At 22.9% G+C, this 14,845-nt stretch overlaps 1 protein-coding gene across 4 annotated transcripts in view; it reads right to left on the bottom strand.

The window, feature by feature from the left end:
- LOC109601268 (ecdysone receptor) overlaps positions 1-14,845 on the bottom strand; it is a 210,475-nt gene that overhangs the window by 167,833 nt on the left and 27,797 nt on the right. For 3 of the 4 annotated variants that reach the window (XM_049967477.1, XM_049967476.1, XM_049967474.1), the window contains exon 2: positions 13,497-13,881. The exons of the other annotated variant lie outside the window; for it this stretch is intronic. The gene's annotated coding sequence lies outside the window, so the exon portion shown is untranslated. The remainder of the gene's footprint in view (positions 1-13,496; positions 13,882-14,845) is intronic. 4 annotated transcript variants of the gene reach the window in all.

Genomic DNA, 14,845 nt, shown 5'->3' on the forward strand with positions numbered 1-14,845 from the left:
TAATAACTTTAAAGTAACAAATACAACAAAGCAATTAAAAAAACAAATAATTAACAACATAAAAAAAATATTTTGACTAAATTCAATAAAATAACTATAAATCATTATGATACAAAAAATTAATTAAACTAAAATATAAATATTATTTTAAAAAATATTATTTAACATTACTTTACTACAAAAAAAAAATTAAAACTTAATAGAACAATTATAAAAAAAATAATTAAAAAAATTTAAATAATTAACAATATGAAAAATATATTTTGATTAAAATCCATAAAATACAAGTAATTATAAATCATTAAGACACAAAAAATAATTTAATTAAAATAAGAGATTTTAATGTTATTTCTTATTAGATCTATTTAAAAATTTATATTAGATATTTATTATTTTAAAAAAATATTTTGTGTTTTACATTATTTTATTACAAAAAAATAATTAAGTTTTAATATATTGCTGTTTTATTTAAAAAAGATATGAAATAAAAACTTTGACTAATATAATTACAAAATAATTATAAAATATTATAGCACAAAAAACTTAACTTATTTAAATTATGAGATTTTTAGTTTTTTCTTATATAAAGATAAAAATAAATATCTTCATCAAAATTTACTATTTTTTATACATTCTGTATTGTCTATTATATTATTCTATTATAATAAATATAATATTTAATTAAATAAAATATATTATTTATAAAAAATATAAAATGAGAAATTTAAAAAAAATCAAAAAATAAAATAAATATTGTTTTAAATTAATAATTATAGAACATTAAAAATAATTATTTTCAAGAAAAATTATCTTGAGATTTTTAAATTGTTTAACAGGGAATATGACATTTTTTTAAATGGTACACCATAAAATGAAATTTTTAGTTTTAAATAAAAAATAACAATACATATAAAATGCAATTTTTATTAGAGATTACGACTATATTTGGATATATTTATATGTTACGCCTCTGGATCGAAACGAACTCTTTTTATATGCAAATGCCGCTGCAGCCTACATTAACATCGGCATCGCTGATGCACAGGGACCACCATTATCCTCTTATTATAATGCGAATGAAATTGAATCAAATAACTGCTCAATTTATCTTGTTTTCAATCAAAACGACGTACTTGAGACACCGATGGTCGGATCTTAATGGCCGTACAGGATTCTCATATTAGAAAATTACATGCCACCAACCATGTGTTTAGGATACATTGCAGGATCTTGGTCCTGTTTTATTTTCAGTAAACGTTGTCCAATCATGTAGTTATTATGCATGGTTTTGAGATATAACGATTTATGTTACGTACAGTTGGTTTCAGTCTCCTGAAACGTAACAGAACGTAAAGTATGTTGTTTGTGGAAAGCTCCAAACTGGAATAAGCTTTTATCAATCGGAGCCTTATTGCAATGAGTGCAATTTCCAGTTTCAGTTATAGATTGTTTTATGGCACCGCAAATGGAAATTTTCAATTCAATTTGATTGCCTCGGTGCATGGGAATCTGGAAACGGGAGTGATTTTTGTTGTTTGGCACGCCAATGGCGGATTGTAGGTGAGTCTGGCGAGATCCACGTACCCGAGTGACTGGTCGACTTGACTCCGTCCGTTTGGGGTGGGACAAGGTTAAGTGTATGCAAGAATACGTGGCCGCCTCGAGTGAGAATGTCCGATTTACTATCTCGATAACAAATAAATATGCCCGCTTCACATGCTTCCATTTATTTTGCGAACGGACGTGACGCCGTTTCAGGGTTCACGCATTGGAGGCCGACTGCTGAAAAACATGTGCGAGTTAAAAGGGTTCGACTTGAATGGACCGGCCGAAATTTGAATTGAAATCTCACCTCACGGGACGCCCGGATTGCTCCGTTAACGTTTCGATTCAATTATTAAAAATAACATTTGAATAACAGTGGGATTTTTTTATTAGGGAGTTGAGTTGCCAGGGGAAAGTCTTCAGAGGCAATTTCCTGTTGAAATTTTACATGCTACACAAATAATTCAGATTCAATCAATATTGTTTGCGACTGATAATTACAACCCGTATCGTTGACCCGTGGACTGTTGATTTTAATTATCGAGCCCAGTCAGTGTTTGTGTTTCTGTCAATTGTTCTTTTATTTCAGACGAAAATACACAATCGCAAAAGTTTATAAAATTTATCTTGCTTTTTCCCCCTTAATGGGCTTATCTGACACTGGTAATTTATTGGAGCTAATTCAAGACTTTAAAGGAAAAAATTGTAGGAACGATAAGCAATTGTTTGTTTATACATTAATTTATTTATTGTTATTGTGGAAAGTATATGTAGAATCTAGAAGATTTTAATATCATATTTAAAATATTTAATAAAGCCATCATTAATTAACATTATTTATAAAATATTAAATTATGACTCAACAAGATAACTCTACAAGTACCTTGTGGATTTTGCACTCCAATACAGTGCATACATTTTGAGGATCCTTATTCAAAATTTCGATAACTTAAGTGATATGATAACAAAAGTTTTTACTAAAGTATACTCTAAAATATTACCAGAACGGAACTGAGATTGTACATATTAGAAATGTCAATTCTAATAATTTTAGCAACCAATTTTTATTAGTTTAGACTCTTTCAGTTTTATTTCCTAATAAATTGAATTCAAATATTTTTAATATTGACAGTGTTAAAATTTATATAATATTTATTAATATTTAAAAAAAATTTACTGTTTTTTTTAATATTTTAATTATTTTTAAAAAATTACAAAATACACCTATTTAATTAATTTAAACAAATAACAAAATATAAAAAAATACGACAATTAGCAATGCAATTTGAGCCAAATATTTTTTCTTAACAAATTTTATACATTGTTTAATTAAAAAATATTTATAATAAATAATAAAACATTTAAAAAATATTCAAATTAATTAAATTTTATGAATAATAAATAAAATAATTTTCTACAAAATGTATTTGAATATTACAAACAAATAATAAAAATACGAAAAAACAATAATAAAAAGTATTTTCATTTTTTCTTATTATTTGGAATATTTTAAAAAATTATTCTTTAAAAAGTGAAACAATATTTTTTTATTAATAATTATATATTGCTTAATTTAATAAAAAATACAATAACCAGGTTTATTTTGGAAAGTTAATGATTTTATAAATAATGCACAAATAATAAAAAATAATATTAAAATATATTCTTTCAAATTTAAATTTATTAATTTATTATTTAAATATTATAAACGAATAATAAAAAACATAATTTTAATTATTATTTGCAACATTATATCAAAAATCAAATTAATTAAAAGAAAATTATTTAAATAATTTTATTTTAGACAGTTTAAACTTTTATGAATAATAAATAAATAGTAAGAAAAATCAATAAAACAAATAATTTTTTAAAATTGAAACAAATTAATAATTGTATATTATTGTGAATAAATACTAAAAAAATCCGAAAAATATGATTTTTTCAACAATTCTTTGTACATTGTATTAATTAGAAATATATAATAAATAATTATAATACATTTAAAAAATATCTAAATTAATCAATTAATTAAATATACAAATAATAAAACACAAATTCAATTTTTCTTTTTATTTTAAATATTTTTAAATTACTTTTAAAAAATTATTCTTAAAAGTACAACAAAATATTTTTTTATTAATAATTGTATATTGTTTAATTTAATAAAAAAACAAATAAAAAATATAATTTTAATTTTTATTTGCAATATTATATCAAATATAAAATTAATTAAAAAATATTAAATTTAAACGATTATATTTTAGGCAATTTAAATTTTTGTGAATAATGAATAAATGGTAAGAAAAATCAATTAAAAAAAAATAATATTAAAATTTATTCTTATAGAATATATTTGAATATTATAATAAAAAATCCGAAAGAAAGAGAATAATAAATATTTTTAATCTTTATTTGTAATATTTTATATTGTCCTTTCAAAAAATTATTCCCATTGATAGTTCTATGTAAATTGTTTAATTAAAAATAAATAAATAAATAACAACCAGTTGAAATATAATAAATAGTGAATAAATAACAAGAAAACAGAAATACTTTAATATTTATTTGCAATATTTTAAAAATAATAATTTAAAAAAAAAATAAATAATAAAACGCCTTCAACATTTGAAGAATATTAAAAATAATCAATTTAATTTTAGACACTTTATAATTTTATAAATCATGCATAAATAATGGGAAAAATATAGAAAAAACATATTTAACATTAAAAATAGTCAGTTTCATTTTAGAAATATAATAAATAGTGAATAAATAATAAGAAAACAAAAACACTTTTTAATTTTTATTTGCAATATTTTAAATTGTCTTTTCAAAAATTTATAATAAAAGGGTTTCAACAAAAACTATTAAAATTATCCAGAGAAGTTAATAATTTTATAAATAGTGAATACATAATAAGGTAATTAAAAAAAGGATAAAAATACTAATTAACAAAATATATTTAAATATTTAAACAAATAATAAAATATTATTTGCAATATTTTAAAAATAATAATTAAAAAAAAAAAATAAAACGCCTTCAACATTTGAAGAATATTAATCAATTTAATTTTAGACACTTAAATAATAGAAAAGATAATGAAAAATTTAACCAAATATTATTTATTGGGTTAGGTTATATATATTGCAAAAATTATGTTAAGATTTAATTTTAATAATTTTAAAAACAAGCAGAAAAATTAAGAAAACAATAATAAATTATATAAATCAAACAAAATGTTACCTTATAAGAAAATGATTAAATTAACAATAATTATAATTTTCTACATGAAATAATGGTGTTAACATTATGAGGCAACAATACCAAAATACCATAATCTATAATTATTTTATTTTCACTTTCAAAACGAATTCCAACGCAGACAAGCCGCAGTAAAGAAATAGCTGGACGTCAACGTTTTCTAAGCAATGCAACATTTTACGGGCGATTTTTCTAATTGGCAACTCAAAGTACATACGTCAAATCGTTGCAATGTCATTATACAACAGTTGAATGGCTTTTCTATGCACCGCGAACCGCGATGAGGTCAAGAGTTTTCGAACCGGCGAGAGCGAAACCTCGCAAGTACGTTTACGAGAGCGCACTTCATTTCATATTTTGCGTACACATAGAAGCGAAGTGGGACTTATTATTATTATTATTACTGCGGCGACAATAACGAAATCGAAATGTCACAGGGTCAAGTTTAAGATAGCGGCGGGTGCATGCCATAAACTATTATCGGCTCGGTTATAATAAGAAAAAAACTGGAGTACGGTGTCACTGTGGAATTATTTCAGTGCGAAGGTACCACTCGGTACGCGTCCGTGGGCTGAAAATAAACGGTCGGGGTCGGTTTGATGCGTTCCGGGCGTAATACTGTTTATTTCGACTATCATTTAACTAATGACTTGTTGAAAATGCAGGGATTTTGTAACATTATATTAACGTGTATTTATAGAGTGGACCGTTGCACCACACCTTTTTATAGCCTGTTTGTTTCGGTTTATTACCAACGATCTTGTGGGTTTGTAACATTTAAAAGTCGTAAGAATAGACACTTTTACGTGAATGCTGCTGAAATGATTGTAAGAAATGTTTGCAATAAAACGTATAAATTTGTAAAATAGGACGAGTACTAAAACGACGTCGACGTCATTATTTAACCAGTGATGGTTCTAGTAGAAGCTGATGAAGATGCTTGACTCTTTTAACATTTTATTTTTCAATTATACATTTCAATTTTCAAATAACTCTACAATACTGACACTAAAAATATATAAAACTTTCTTGTGAATATGTAAACTAAAAGTTTAAAGTTTATGTTAAGTTATTATCAGCTAAGATAAAAAATTGCTAAGATTACTGATACATCTATTAATAGAAGCTGTAAGAATATATACTTTTAACGAAATAGTTATGATTTTTTTTGTATAAAATCATTCCAATAAGACACACTGAAACATAAAATAAAATGAGAAGTAACTACAGATCGTCATCATTATTTGACGACAGGTTGTTCCAGTCGAAGCTCATGAAGACTCCTGAATCTCCTGTAAATTTATTAAATTTTAAATTTTGACATTTTTAATTTTATTAAATCTCAAAATTTAAATTTATTAAATTTTAAGTTTTAAAATCTTAAATTTTAATATTTAATTTTATTAAAAAATATTAAATTTTAAAATTTAAATTTATTAAATCTTAAATTTTGAAATTTAAAATTTATTAAATTTTAGAATTTAAGTTTTGAAGTTTTAAAATATAAATTTATTAAATTTTAATATTTAATTCTATTAAATTTAAAAATTTATTAAATTTCAAATTTTGAAATTTTGAATTTTAAAATTTTGAAATTTGAAATTTGAAATTTGAAATTTTAAAATTTAATTTATTTAATTTTAAGTTCTGAAATTTTAAATTTAAATATTTATTTTTATTAAATATTCAATTTTAAATTTTAAAATTTAAATTTTTTTAAACCTTAACTTTTTAAAATTTAAATTTAATTTTCAATTTTGAAATTTTATATTTTAAAAATAAATTATTGAAATATTAAAATTTATATAATTTTAAATTTTAAAATTTAAATAATATTAAATTCTGAAATTTTAAAATTATTACATTTTGAAATTTTAAATTTAAAAATTTAAATTTATTAAATTTAAAAATTTAAATTTATTAAATTTAAATTCTAAAATTTTATATTTTAAAATTTAGATTCTAAATTTTTATATTTTAAAATTTATATTCTCAAATTTTATATTTTAAAATTTAAATTCTAAAATTTGACAAAAATAGAAACTTCAAATAAATTTTCATATTCCAAAATTCAAATCCTCAATTCAAAATTTTAAATTTTAATTTAAATTTTAAAATTTAAATTTATTAATTTTAAATTCTAAAATTTTTTATTTTAAAATTTAAATTCTAAAATTTTATATTTTAAAATTTAAATTATAAAATTTTATATTTTAAAATTTAAGTTCTAAAATTTTATATTTTAAAATATAAATTTTAAAATTTTATATTTTAAAATTTAAATTCATTAAATTTTAAATTTTGAAATTTTTAAATTAAAAATTTAAATTCATTAAATTTTGAAATTTTTAATATTAAAGTTTAAATTTATTATTTTTTAAATTTGGAAATTTTAAATTTTAAAATTTATATTTATTAAATCTATTTTCTCTTTTTGATATTACATTTTTTTTTCAGATAACATTAAAATATTGATACTAAAATATATAAAACTTTTTAGTGTTCCCCTGAATACAATATATACTTTTTTAACAGAAAATTAGATGTTTTTATTTATTGATTGCATAATTAATTACGTAATATATCAAATTTGAAACTTTAATAATAATTGCTTCTTGTTATTTTTTGTTAATTTAATGTTCTTTCTTCATTATTAATATTATAATTTGTAAACTTGTAAGTGCTTGAAGCAAAACTTTCAAATGTTAGCAATAAAACGATAAAACTAAGCAGATACATAATTGCCACAATAATAGTCTATAATTCCATAAATTAAATAAATATTTATTGAAAGAGTTTATGATAATGGACTTCCTGAAACTTCCTTTAAAACTTCCTTCCTTTCAACCCCCCAATCAATCTTCTTATTCTCCATTAAGGTAATATTTCACGGTCCAAGTTTTTCTAACAAAAATTAGGTTACAAAGTTGGTTCATAAATTACTCCCACAACCAAATCATAATGCCCATTAAAAACAATTTCAGTGTCACGCTTTATGAAAACACATATCCACTAAATCACCGGGGGGGGATTCACATGTGTTGCAACACTGAATGGTTATAACAATCAATCAATTAGAGTGATTTAAAAGACGTGATGGAAAATCTGTTGGTCGCCGTCTGAAATACAGTCCTTTAGACTTGTAGTATCTTGTTCTCCTTGACATTCCATTGTTCCCCCGTTTGAAATAAAATCCAATGCGTCCATCAGATACAAACTCACACACACACAAACACACACAGAGAGATCGCTGCAGACATAGATACCGGTAAATGCAATTTATTCACTTTCCAGTTAACTAGAATTTCCGGTCGAAGTAGGCTAAACACGGCAGAGAGCCAGGCAGTTAACCTAGACTTGACTGTGCGAGTGAGTGCAAGTATGCATGTGTCTATGTGTGTGTGTGCTGGAAGTTTGTAGTGACGCTTGCACTTTTATCGATCCAATAATAAAACACGTTCTCCTTTTTCGTCCGGACCGTCGTCCATCCTTGTCCCGACTACACGGCGCATTTTACTCAGCTAATGTCCTTTTTATTGCCACGCCATCGATTTCATTAGGGGTAGTGCATGAGAACAACACAATTGACAACGATTATTGTACATGGCAACGCTCGGAATTTTTTTACACGAATATTCAGGACCTTTCACACCACTATTATTGCTTTTGTGTCGGTTACAGTTTATTGTGGAAGTGCAGAAAAGAATTCAGAAAGGATTCCAAAATAGTAACATTATAAAATTGTGCACGTTTCCGAATTAAAAGGAAAATAATACATGTTCTTCCTTAAAAGAGATACAGAAGGACTACATTGTACTTAATTATTCATCACATAATGGCTAAAAGAATTTTCATTTAGAACATTAAATGTAATTAATTTTTAATAAGAAACCTTTTAGTAAACTTGGGTTTTTGCCAAACCAAAAATACAAAAACAATGTTTTATGTAAATTGTCTTAAATTAAAGTCATTAAAATTTTTATTCTGAAAAATACATTAACACCCTTTTCTAGATAACCAAAGTTAGTTAAACTGTGACTATTAAAAGAATAACAAAACAACAAAATTAAATGTAATTGTTAAAATACGATTTGACAAAAATAGAAACTTCAAATAAATTTTCATATTCCAAAATGATCCAACAAAAATTTTCTTTTTCTAAATTAAAATATTTCTCAGATTATTTTCTATATTAAAATCAGGATAAATAAAATTTTATGTATTTTATATACTTTATATATTATTTGATGAATTTATATATTTTATATATCTTATATAATTTATATATTTTATATATTAAAAGCAAGAAAAACAAAATTTAAAATTTTACTACTTTTATATTAATATAAAATGAAACTGAAATAATAAAATAACCAATATAAAATAAAATTATTATTAAAAATAATGATTATAATGAATAAAATATATATTTCAGAACGATTTTGATAGTCTAAGATTTAAAATAACTCTTAATTTTAAAAATAAAATCTTTCCAAAGAATAAATCAAAGATTTTCTCTTTCCACAATTAAATTCCATACATTTTATATATATAATATATATTTTATACATTTTATATATTTCATATATTAATTAACTAATTATTAAAATATTATTTTATAAGACAAAAATATATACTACACATGTATTTCTCTTGAAAAATATTAAAACAATAGTTCTAGATAAATTATCCATTTTTTCCATCCATATTTTTAATATATTGTTTATATTATTTTAAATTTTATATTTTATATATTTTCTATATTAAAATCATCCTGATCAGGTTACTACTTTTATATAAATATAAAATGAAAATGTAGAATCTAACAAAATAACCAATATAAAATTAAATTATTATTAATATAACAAAAAATATATATATTTCAGAGCGATGTTCATAGTCTAAGTTTTAAAATAACTCTTAATTTTTTAAATCCTCTTTCCAAAATTAAATTACTTCTCAGAGTATTTTTCATTTTACAAGCAAGATAAATTAAAATTGAGAATTTTTTACGAATATAAAATGTAAATGTAAAATATAAGACAATAAACAACGGTGTGTAATTATTATTATTAATAATAATAATTTTATATATAAATATAAAAGAAAAAGCTTAAAATTTTTTAAATGATATAAAAAAATCGTTTCTAAAGATAAAACAAATATTTTCTTTTTCTAAATTAAGTTACTTTTAAAATTATTTTTCATATCTAAAGCAAAATATTTTTTCAATATTGAAATTTTGAAATATATTGTATGGTAAAATAAAATACATACATTCTAAAATATAAATAAATCTGTATTTAATAAACAAAATATATTAAATTAATTTAAAATTAAATTTAACACACAATAAAAAGACACTTTTTTAAGGAGATTTTGTTAAAACATGTGAAAAAATGTACAAATAATTTGACAAAAATTATTATAGAAATTATAAAATTATCTAAAAATAGGTAAAACTGTGGCACAGTTACATTAAAAATAAGTAAAACAAAATATGTTTTTATTTTTTGTTGTTGAATATTAAATAAATATGAAGCACATGAAAGATAAAATTTAATTTGACCCATTTTACTCAGGTAATGTACTTTTTATTGCCATTCTATCGACATTTCTTTAGTGTTGCTCCATGGGAATAACCTAAATGACAACGATTATGAAACGTGGCAACATTCAGATATTTTTTACCGATACATTTCTTATTATCAGCTATAAAAGGAGTTGCAAAACATTTATAAAGTACAATTGATCAGATCTCAGTGTTACATAAGAGAAATAAATACAAAGCTCTTCCCATGGATGTTAAGGAGCTAAAGAGCTTTAAATAAACACAGCTTAACATTGGTCTCATTATAACAGACATTTAATGTAAAACATTTAATGTTAATAATCCATCTAAAAAGGAATCTTTATCTTGTTATGAAATGATGAGAAGCTTGACAGAAAGTGAAACATTTTAAAACCAACAATAATACAAACATAAATAAATATGTCCATCAATGAGAACCTTGTGTATTCTATAAATAGAGCAGCGTCCGTAATTGTAGCAAATGAAATTTTATTGTAACGTCAGAAACCGTACCAAATCCGGAACTACGAAATGTAGATAAACGTTATTTAATAACGAGTCAAAATACCTAATTGTGGCCTCCTAGAAGGACAGCTAAAAATAGTCAGCCTTTGGCGTTTTACTTTTAAAAATAAAATGTTTGTCTTTGGGTCATTATTATGCATCCGTGCCAGAAAGTTTAATGGGTTTTAGGTAATTGACATTGCAAATTTGTTTGTATAAAGCCGCAGGATCGCAGATCCACCGACTATAAATCAGGGGCGGGTGTTTGCAACAGTTATATCACGCACACATGTTACACAGAGATTTAGATGATGCCATTTAGTTAATGAACATTTGAATTGATTTCAAATTGAATTTGAGCAAACAGCCTCAACATGCATTATTGTTAAAAATGTTAAATGAATTATTTCTATAAGCAAATATTTATTCAGTAAACAGTAGTTCAGTGTGTTAGTGTTATTTTTTTATTTTGTTTATTTAATTTATCTGAATGTGTGTCAGTGTAGTAGCTAATTAACTTGTGGTACCGAACATACATTGTAAATAAAGTTCAGAAAAAAAATTATTATCTATATAACCGATTTATGACGCAATAAATCTGAAATTTAAGGAAATTTCCTCTGGAGATAAGTTATTTACTTCAAAACAATAACTATGGCGAAAATGTTTCCAATCTCATTTTTTTGTCATAGATCTCAAGTGCTTGGATAAGTACAAAAAACAAAAATATAAAAACAATGACCTAGATAAATTATTTTAATAAAAACATATTTTTATTTTATTGTATATATTATTTTAAAATATTATTATATATTTTTTATATTTCATGTATTGTATACATTTAATGTTTTATATAAACAATAACTAATTATTAAAATATTATTTTATTAGAAAAAAATATACTGCAGATTTGCAAGATGCAATTTTTCCTGAAAAATATAAAAACAATGTCCTAAATAAATTATACATTTTAATAAAAACATTTTTACTTAATTGTTTTTATTAATTTAAATATTATATATTTTATATATTTTGTATATTTTATATATTCTATATATTTTATATATTTTATGTATTTATTTTATATAGTTTATATATTTTATATATTTGATATATTTTATACATTTTACAAATTTTATATATTTTGTTTCATATAAACATAAATAAACAATAACTAATTAATAAAATATTAATCTCTTGAAAAATATAGAAACACTTTTAATTTATTGTTATTTATTTTATATATTTTAAATATTTAATATATTTTATATATTACATATATTTTATATATTTTGTTTTATATAAACATAAATAAACAATAAGTAATTATTACAGTATTATTTTAAAAATATATTATTATATATTTTGTTTTATATAAACATAAATAAACAATAACTAATTAATAAAATATTAAACTCTTGAAATATATAAAAACACTTTTATTTTATTGTTTATATTATTTTAAATTTTAAATCTTATATTTTTTATATATTGCTTACTTTATATATTTTAAATATTTAATACATTTTATACTTATATTTTATATATTTTGTTTTATATAAACATAAATAAACAATAAGTAATTATTAAAATATTATTTTAAAAAAATATATATGCTGCAGATATATTTATCTTGAAAAATATAAAAACAATGTCCTAGATAAATTATCCATTCTAATAAAAACATTTTTATTTTATTGTTTATATTATTTTAAATTATATATTTTATATATTTTATTTTATATATTTTATATATTTTATATATTTTATATATTTGGTAAATTTTATATATTTTGCATATTTTTATATTTTATATATTCTAATTATTGTTAATTATTAAAATATTATTTTAATAGAAAAAAATATACTGCAGATGCATTTTTAATTGATAATTTCAACGACCTTTAAAAATAATATGAATATGAATAGCTTAAATAATTAAAATAATACAACAATAATAATGGCAGCTTTCCCAACAGTTAAAATTATAAAAGATAATCTTAGAAACAAACTAATAAGAAATGTGGAAGTCATAATGAAAGTTCATTTTTATTTGTTATATAATAACAACTTCATAAATTTCAAAGCAAGCCAAAATATGTTGAATAAATTTGATTTTGAAAACATTTATCAGTCTAATTTAGGATATGAAGATGTTTTTCGAATGTTTCTCATATATTAGTATTTGGGTCTATCTATAACTTTTTATTTTTATGTTAAATTTATGTATTTTCTAATAACAAAAGTGGTTTATTACAATTTATTAGTTTTTTTGACGAATTTTTAAGAAAATATAAAAATTATTGAGCATCTTCAACGATAATTTTAAGGTAAAAATAAATATAATAATAGTAATAGAAACATATGTCTGTAATAATAATAATGTCTATTATTATGCGTCAAAACAGAAGTAGTGTATAAATGATAACAAAAAGAAAATGTAGTTGTAGTTAATAAAATACTGTAACTTATGGAAGGAGCTATTAAAGGAATTGGACAACGCCCAGTTTTCCTACAATTAAATCACAATCTTTCTCATAAGTTTACAAGATTATGAGGCCTTTACTGCTTGTGCAACTTTCTTAAAAATTAATAAACCGATAATTATGTTACCTTTTATGGTATGTCCAGCTCTCCCCTACGTTCCCACTTGAGATAAACTTTACGAGATAAAAAGCGATTAGTACCCGAATAAATAATAATGAAACTACGATAAATTTCACTTGTTGTATAACAGTCTTACGATTTACAGTGTAATTTATTAATATGAGACTAACGAACTAACTTGTGGCACTATCGCACTATTAAAATATGTTACGCACTATGGTAATATTTACAACTAATTCGCAGTTTTTCTCTCTCTTATATTTTTCTCTACGTGTATACGGACACGGGCTGGAGTGGTTCTCTTATGAAAAAGGGGGGAATCTTTTTTCTGCCTAGGTCAGCTGTTCGCTTGCGGCGTCATTTTCATCAGCAGCCACGTCTACGTATGCATCTGAAAAGAAAAAGCGTGATTAAAGTACACAATTAAAGGACGAGGCACGCTTTTGTACAATGGAGGAGGCGAAGTGCCTTCCTGGTGGAAACGAATTGGACGACGTTGGGAAGATTCAGCGTTTATTGGGTGAAAGAAAGTGTTACGTTCCTAATTTGCGCAAACCCATTAAAATTCATTACGTTCATTTTTACGAGGAAGGCCGGCAATTCGAACGGCGTGAAAAATGGGCGTCTTGTTACCGCAACCAGTTTCGTTTAGCTGAGCCTTAATCCCGTTAATGTCGGCACGTTGTGATAAGGCGGCATGAAGGCGGCGGGAGAGGTGTCAAGTATTAATGAACAATACACAAGAAAAACAGGGATCTAGTGGGAACACGGCGGCGAAGGTTAAATCGGGTTTAAGTCGAGTTTAATGTTGAAGCTGGCAGATTTCGGCTGCGGCTCGTCAATCTGGAGGTCGACTTACCACAATAAGTGGAATTTGATACGGATAATCAATAATTCAGGAGAAGTAACAACAAGAAGGCTTTTCCCTTATTACCATGTATATGACGGATAAACACTTTCTAGATAGAGGGCATAAAATGATTAGGAGAACGACAGAGCAATATTGCTAAAATGTATTCTGATTGTAACAGAGAGAAGACAACAAAGAAAGCATCAAACAACAAAAGATCCTATTATTTCAAAAACAGGAGAGATTTATTTTATTGATTGATTCATATGTTAAGAATGGTAACACCAAATAACCATTAAAGACGAAGAAAGTAAAATATATGTGAAAAAATTATATTTCCTGAATAAAATATATAAAAAACAAAAAGAAAATAACAAGGTTGGGGTAGATTAGCTCCTTTCTTATTTAATTTTGATTAAACTGTTTAGGAAATAAGAAGTAAAACAGGTAAAAGTGAAGTTAGAAGGAGTTTAAAATACTTTTTCAGATTAAAAGTAGTAACAAA

This window comes from Aethina tumida, chromosome 5, assembly GCF_024364675.1.
Source record: "Aethina tumida isolate Nest 87 chromosome 5, icAetTumi1.1, whole genome shotgun sequence".
In the NCBI taxonomy this organism is placed as follows: Eukaryota; Metazoa; Arthropoda; class Insecta; order Coleoptera; family Nitidulidae; genus Aethina; species Aethina tumida.